At 32.1% G+C, this 9,169-nt stretch overlaps 1 protein-coding gene across 2 annotated transcripts in view; it reads right to left on the minus strand.

The window, feature by feature from the left end:
- The window catches only part of fam110b (family with sequence similarity 110 member B), a 108,021-nt gene that overhangs the window by 64,122 nt on the left and 34,730 nt on the right, over positions 1-9,169 (minus strand).

Below are 9,169 nucleotides of genomic sequence, written 5' to 3' on the forward strand. Positions count from 1 at the left end.
GCCTAACGGTAAGGGCCGTGGTTAAGAATATTGTTAAACTGACATCAACAGATAAGGACCGTAACTTTAAACACAGAAGCAAATGGTCAGATTTTCACTGAATAGTACCAAAACAAACTTTTTTGTCAGTGGATGAACTTGCATAGATTAATTGGTCACCTAAAAAATGCAAGATGTCTTTGTCGCAGTCTGAATCACAATAACCAGGTCCAATCCGAAGTGGACCTTGTACCGCCCACTTAGGTAAATAGTAAATGCTCATACTACTGTGACGGTTTGGTTTAGGGTAGGGGTCTTGCAAATTTGATTTTACAGGGACATTAAATGCTGTGTGAAGTTTTTGTTTTTGTTTTTTTCAAATTTCATACTTCACAACAACCATTTCACTGCAAATAATATTTTTAATGGAGGCTACAGAGAAAGCAGAGAATGTCTAAAATATAAACCATTTGATTACTTTATGATCCTGTTTTTATCTACGTGTTGATTATAAAAACAAGTACAAGGGGGGCATTAACATTCCGATCTTGATAATTATCTTCCATGTCGAACGAGAACTATATATATTTTGATGTAAGTAGTTAATGCTTCCAGATTTAAAAGAGTACACCAACAATGATTAAAGCCACAAAAATTAGAGGGTCCATTAAATGGCATATTTTCAGCCGTTAAATTTTAGTGGCCAAAATTTCACACACTTTTAGATTCCCATTGCACATTTCTGCTGTGTGATTGGCTCTTAGATCAATAAAGAACAAAAACGTCCAGAGCTCATCGTTGTTTCTTACATGAATATTTATTGTGATTCGATATAATATTGTTTATCGGCCCAGCCCTATGCATATCAACATTTGTCCATAGTACAATGGCCGAGAGAGCTACACAAGCTGCAATTTAAGAAAACCCATGCGATTACAAAAAAAAAAAAAAACACCAGCAAATTTAGAAAAAAATCATCATCTCTGAAAGCACACTTGCTGCAAATCCTCACAACGCATACACATAAAAAACGCAATACATTTTCCCGCAACGCAAACAAATAAAAAAAATGTGCTGCATTTTCTCACAACACTTGCAAAAAGAACAGAACACAACAGAAATGTTTTAAGGGGACTCTAAAATATGATGGACGCTGCTGTGAAATGTTTATTTATCGTGACTAGCTTTAGGTGATCTTTGAAAGGTGAGTTTTTTTTTTTGTTTGTTTATTTTAACAGATTTTGTCTTTTGTATTTTATTAGCCTAAATAATCATAACCTAAACAGCAGCGTCCATCATGTTTTGAGTCCCCTTGTAACATTTCCATTGTGGGAAAATGCAGTGCATTTTCTTAATGTGTTTGCATCGTGAGGATTGCAAAATGTGCTATCAATCTGATGAAGATCTTTTCTTAATTTGCTGGTGTATTTTTGTAATTGCATGTGTTTGCTTAAAATGCAGCATGTTAAGCTCTCTCTGCCACTGTACTATAGGGATGTGTGCACATACTGTATAGCCAAAACAACAATGGTATATTGACAGGAGCTCAAATGCATATTGGCATTCAATATTTCTTTACACAGTGACATTTGAAACATGAAAACTATAGCTTTGAGAAGAACTCTTCTATTTTTTTTTTTTTTTTGGAATTGCATGCAGGCAGCTTGCTGGAGTGTTGTTGTTGTGACGTCAATGTTTTAATGACCGTAAACATGACACGGCATTGAATGAGTTGCAACTGTTTGCTTCACAATCAGTCAGATGGCTTCTGGGTGAAATCTGTTATGGAGTCCAGAGTCAGTCTGACTCTGAACTCTGAAGGTCTGGCTGCACACTAGATCAGCAAACTGCTAGCTAAGAAAAAAAAAAGAACTTGTTCACTTCAGTCAGTTCCACAAAACAGTATTGTTGACTTTAAATAGAGGAAACTACCTGAACTGTCATGAACAAAATAAGGCATATTCAGTAAGCTGACCACTTAAACATTGATTATTTTGATTAGCCCTAACATAACCTTTATGACTGATATTAATAAGTAATATTCCCATTTAAAGGCTGCTTCTTGTGTCAGTTGAAATATACCAATCTTGATATAAATTATTCTGGGCTTGACTGCAAAAAAAATACAAATATAGTGGGCAGTCGAATTTACTTTAAAATCCTGACATGCAACAAAACTAATAAAACTCAAGGTTCCCACTCCAAATGTCAACTTTCATTAATTTTCACAGACTAAAAAGTGGAATTTCCATAACGAACAGAAAAACAGGCAGTCCTGCCAGAATTAAGCATTTCTGTCATCACTGAATTTAATTGCAATGCGCATTAAGCAAAAGGCTATTTGATCAAGGCAACATTCATTGAATTGATCACTAAAGATTGCAATTATTACACGATTCTTCCAACAATACTGTTGACAGCTCGCTTTATTTTGATCATTTGGAATCATTCATTATTTTTCCTTCAGCTTAGTTTCTATTTTCAGAAGTTGCTACAGCGGAATGAACTGCCAACTATTCCAGAATATGTTTTACATAGTGGATGCCTTTCCAACCACAACTCACTAGGAAACACCTACTGTAAATACACACTCTCTCTCTCTCTCACACACACACACACACACACACACACACACACACACACACACACACACACACACACACACACACACACACACACACACACACACACACACACACACACACACACACACACACACACACACACACATACACGTCTATGCTACCAAGAGGGGACCGTCGCTCTATACAGGCCAAGAGGGGACCAGGGTTTCTGCTCATTTTAATAAAATAAAAATCACATACAAAATTTTCTTTTATGGTCTTTTTTCATAATATAACTGAAAATAAGTATTTTAATTTTTTTTTAAAACACATGCCAAGTGGGGACCTGAAGCTCTGGGCGACATCTACCTATCCAGCAGGGGACCTTCATAGACTGCAGAGACACTGAGTGTGAAACACACAGACTGCTGGAACACAGACTCTAAACTCACAATCTGACTTTATTTACATGCTTAACTCTAACATTTTAAACATTTATATATTATTAAATATTGTAATAGTGACATTAAAACCTAAATAATTGAGTTTAATCTGCATAAATTGTTTGTTATATATGTGCATATATATCAGTATATATATATATATATATATATATATATATATATATATATATATATATATATATATATATATATATATATATATATATATATATACTGCTCAATTTAAATGAGTACACACATTTAATCAACATCTTAGTGAATATTGACAATATGCACTCCTGTATTTTTACTAAAACACACACCAAGTGGGGACCTGAAGCTCTGAGTGTGTCTACCTATCCTTTAGAGACTGCTGGAACACAGACATTAACTCACAATCTGACATTATTTAATGCTAAACTCTAAAACCTTTTTAAAACTTTTAACATTTATATATTATTAAATATTCTAATAGTAACTTTATATGTTAAATAATTTAGTTTTACCTGCAAATACAGAAGTCAACATTTGAAGTGGATCATAAAAGTATATTTATTCAATAGCTTTAGGACAATTTTGAAGAAAAGTTTTGATCCACTTGTTGGTTGATCAACCAGATGTTGACTGCATTTTAGACTTGAAATTAAAATAATTATATATGTATATACAGTTGTAGTCAGAATTTTTAGCCACCCTGTATATTGTTTTCACCACATTTCTAAACATAATAGTTTTAGTAACTAATTTCTAATAACTGATTTCTTTTATCTTTGCCATGATGACAGCACATAATATTTGACTAGATGTTTTTCAAGACACAAGTATTCAGCTTAAAGTGACTTTTAAAGGCTTAACTAGGGTAATTAGGTTAATTAGGCAAGTCATTGTATTACAGTGGTTTGTTCTTTAAATTCACAATATGCAAATTTTATAAAAACTCATGCCAAGTGGGGACCTGAAGCTCTGAGCGGCGTTTACCTATCCAACAGGGGACCTTAGCTGGAACACTGAATTTTTAATCATAATCTAACTTTATTTAATGTTAAACTTTAGGACAAACTTTGGCCACACTAATATATTTTTCGTTTAAAACACATATTTGTTTCGGCCTTCTTTCCACACTGAGATGGCATTTTTAGGAAATGAAAAATGGATATTTACCATTTATTTATGAAAAATATGACAACGGCATTTTCGTGTTGCAGTGTGGACTGTGGAAACTGCTTTCATAATAAAGCTGCCAATGAACATCATCAAAAACATCTGCTTTAGATTAATGTCAGTTTGGTCATGCTCCAGTCTGTCTGGAAATACATGAAGAAACAGAACAAACTGACAAAAACTCAATCCAGAACTTTGGCCAAATCTCTAAGATATTTCAGAACACCTAAATATATACACTGCCCAACTTAAATGAGCACACACACATTTGATCTATTTCTCAGTGAATGTTACTGTATTTTTACTAAAACACACACCAAGTGGGGACCTGAAGCTCTGAGCGGCGTTTACCTATCCAACAGGGGACCTTTTGAAACTTTTTTGAAACTTTTTCTCTAAGATATTTCAGAACACCTAAATATATACACTGCCCAACTTAAATGAGCACACACACATTTGATCTATTTCTCAGTGAATGTTACTGTATTTTTACTAAAACACACACCAAGTGGGGACCTGAAGCACTGAGCGGCGTTTACCTATCCAACAGGGGACCTTTTGAAACTTTTAACTTTAATTAACTTTATTTAAATGATAACTTTTGAAGAATTAAACCTTTACTTATTATTAAATATTCTGAAAGAAACATTAAATGCTAAATAAATAATAGTTTTTTTTTTGATCAGGTTTCAGAGGTTTTGTTGTGAAGTGAGAAACTAAATTACCCAACTGTGTTCAGTTTCATTTTAGTGGTTAATGTCAAAATAATTAAATTTTTTATATTTATTTGAAGTATAAGAATAAAGTCTGAGTTATTTACAATTTATCACGATTGACTGATGTATGTAGTATTTTCTTTTTCTTTTCTTTTTTTAAAGAAAAATACATGATTTTGTTTCTAATTACTGGTAAGCTGGTATGTTTTTTATTCTTTTAAGTATTTTTACAGTGTATGTTTTAAGGCAATTGCTGTTTTTTAAATAATTATCAACACTGTTGTTTCAGAGATATTCAACAAGTGAAATATTAGTAAATATGAAGTCATCTGAACATGTGTTGCTCCATACTATCTAAGCTAGGCTGGTTAAGAACGATGTTTCATTTATTCGTCATTTCTCAGCATCACAAACACAACATAAAGATTTTGGAGCTCAAAACTCAATATTTGTTTTACTGCTGAATACTGTTTTTTTTCAAGGGTTTCAAAGGTTTTGTTGTGAAGTGAGGAACTAAATTACCCAGTTGTGTGTAGTGTCAGAATATTTGCATTTTTTAACATTTATTCAAGGAATAGGAATGAAATCTGATTTATTTATAATTTATCCATCACTGTAAAATGCTGGGTTCCACACAACAGAGTTGTGTTGGGAAAACATGAAGGAATTAAGTCAACTTATTAGTCCACATCTCTAGGATGTTTCAAAACACCTAAATATATACACTGTCCAATTTAAATGAGCACACACACATTTGATCTATTTCTCAGTGAATGTTACTGCATTTTTACTAAAACACACACCAAGTGGGGACCTGAAGCACTGAGCGGCGTTTACCTATCCAACAGGGGACCTTAGCTGGAACACTGAATTTTTAATCATAATCTAACTTTATTTAATGTTAAACTTTAGGACAAACTTTGGCCACACTAATATATTTTTTGTTTAAAACACATATTTGTTTCGGCCTTCTTTCCACACTGAGATGGCATTTTTAGGAAATGAAAAATGGATATTTACCATTTATTTATGAAAAATATGACAACGGCATTTTCGTGTTGCAGTGTGGACTGTGGAAACTGCTTTCATAATAAAGCTGCCAATGAACATCATCAAAAACATCTGCTTTAGATTAATGTCAGTTTGGTCATGCTCCAGTCTGTCTGGAAATACATGAAGAAACAGAACAAACTGACAAAAACTCAATCCAGAACTTTGGCCAAATCTCTAAGATATTTCAGAACACCTAAATATATACACTGCCCAACTTAAATGAGCACACACACATTTGATCTATTTCTCAGTGAATGTTACTGTATTTTTACTAAAACACACACCAAGTGGGGACCTGAAGCTCTGAGCGGCGTTTACCTATCCAACAGGGGACCTTTTGAAACTTTTTTGAAACTTTTTCTCTAAGATATTTCAGAACACCTAAATATATACACTGCCCAATTTAAATGAGCACACACACATTTGATCTATTTCTCAGTGAATGTTACTGTATTTTTACTAAAACACACACCAAGTGGGGACCTGAAGCTCTGAGTGGCGTTTACCTATCCAACAGGGGACCTTAGCTGGAACACTGAATTTTAATCATAATCTAACTTTATTTAATGTTAAACTTTAGGACAAACTTTGGCCACACTAATATATTTTTTGTTTAAAGATGAAGATTTAAACCTTTTCTTATTATTAAATATTCTGATAGAAACATTTAATGCTAAATAAGTTCTACCTGCAAATATTTTAGGCTTGACATTGAAAGTAATACATGTAATAGATATAAAGCATACAAATAAAACATACAAAAAATATATTTTTTATAATTTGCCCAATTTCGGAATGTTTATAAAAAAATCTCTCAAGTATTTTTACAGTGTACGTTTTAAGGCAATTACTGTGTTTTTTTTATTTTTATAATTAATATATATTCAGTCTTTTTACAGTTTTTACAGTTACTTTTTATGTTTTAAGGCAATAACTGTTTTCTTTTTCAATAATTATCAACACTGTTCTTACAGAGATATTGAAAAAGGGAACTATTAGTAAATATAAAGTCATCCAAACATGTGCCGCTCAATACTAAAGGCTGATTTATACTTTCTCCTGGCGCAGCATCGTGAACCTCTGCTGACAGCGTGCGCAACATACAGACGAGCCTTTTATGACGCGTCCGCTGTTGACATATTCTTTACAATGTCAGGTGGTTGTCAAAAGAAAACCCCCGGAAAATCAGACAGATAAATAGAGAAGTCATTAATAATCATATATATTTATCATAAATGTCGTTCAAGATTTTTTTTTAATTATTGTTATTTTAAACAATTTTTATAATCATTTAAGATTTTTTTATTTTCAAACTTTGTTGCATCACTTGCTTTTGTGTTTATATCTCTGACAGTTCTACCTAAAGTTTATTAACATATTAATGACAACAGAACATGGGTTGCTATATAAACATATAAGTTTATCATGGCAAGAATACAAGCAAAAAATATATGAAAAATACACAAATTCAAACAAAAAGTTACCTTAGGGCTATTACTTATTATTTTACTTGTATTTAAACTGTTTATATTTATTTGGTCATAAATGCATAACACATTACTCTGTATAATATAAACATTTTCACAATTCGTAAATTAACTGTTTAAGTTAAATGTGCAATTTTCACAATATTGACTCAAACTCTTCGTACAAATATGTAGTTTAACCCTGAAAATGTAGATAACACATAAACATCAAAACACTTCAAAACTTGTTTTTAGTCAGCGTCTAAACAAAAGTAAATTACATCTGAAGGTTTTTCACGTGGCCAATAACAGTAGCTGTCAAATCTATCTACATACGAATCATTGCACAAAAATAAAAATCGTTCAAGTCATACTTCAATTAAATAAGCAAATATATATTTAAAGGTTTGTATTTTATTTGACAAAGTATATAGTACTCTGCAGTGTTTGTGTGTGTATGTGTGTTATATTTACTATGAGTGTTACATAATACATACTATTTTACAAACATTTCTGCCTGATGATTCAAAATAGGAGACAAAGCTTTTTTTTACCTTGCTAAATTATAAAGCAAACACAAGCATGCTGACTCTATTTTTTAGATTTAGCCCATTCCACAATACACACATTACTGTCTGGCTGGTTTGTGTCCTCTACTGATATGCTAAAAAGGCAATAATGGTCCAACATTTCTGACCATTATCGCCAGTAAAGCCCAGATAAACAGGCCATTAGTACACTGTAAACTGATTGGTTAAAATTTTTCTTTCTAGTCAAAAGAATAATTTAGTTTAGTGTCATTTTAGTGTTTAATATTTCTTTGCATTTATTTGAAGGAGTTATTTAAAATTTATCACGATTGACTGTATGTAGTATTTTTTTTTAAAGAAAAATACATGATTTTGTTTCTAATTACTGGTAAGCTGGTATGTTTTTTATTCTTTTAAGTATTTTTACAGTGTATGTTTTAAGGCAATTGCTGTTTTTTAAATAATTATCAACACTGTTGTTTCAGAGATATTCAACAAGTGAAATATTAGTAAATATGAAGTCATCTGAACATGTGTTGCTCCATACTATCTAAGCTAGGCTGGTTAAGAACGATGTTTCATTTATTCGTCATTTCTCAGCATCACAAACACAACATAAAGATTTTGGAGCTCAAAACTCAATATTTGTTTTACTGCTGAATACTGTTTTTTTTCAAGGGTTTCAAAGGTTTTGTTGTGAAGTGAGGAACTAAATTACCCAGTTGTGTGTAGTGTCAGAATATTTGCATTTTTTAACATTTATTCAAGGAATAGGAATGAAATCTGATTTATTTACAATTTATCCATCACTGTAAAATGCTGGGTTCCACACAACAGAGTTGTGTTGGGAAAACATGAAGGAATTAAGTCAACTTATTAGTCCACATCTCTAGGATGTTTCAAAACACCTAAATATATACACTGTCCAATTTAAATGAGCACACACACATTTGATCTATTTCTCAGTGAATGTTACTGCATTTTTACTAAAACACACACCAAGTGGGGACCTAAAGCTCTGAGCGGCGTTTACCTATCCAACAGGGGACCTTAGCTGGAACACTGAATTTTTAATCATAATCTAACTTTATTTAATGTTAAACTTTAGGACAAACTTTGGCCACACTAATATATTTTTTGTTTAAAAACACATATTTGTTTTGGCCTTCTTTCCACACTGAGATGGCATTTTTAGGAAATGAAAAATGGATATTTACCATTTATTTATGAAAAATATGACAAATGCATTTTTTTAAT

Source organism: Danio rerio, chromosome 2 (genome assembly GCF_049306965.1).
Source record: "Danio rerio strain Tuebingen ecotype United States chromosome 2, GRCz12tu, whole genome shotgun sequence".
Taxonomy (NCBI): domain Eukaryota; kingdom Metazoa; phylum Chordata; class Actinopteri; order Cypriniformes; family Danionidae; genus Danio; species Danio rerio.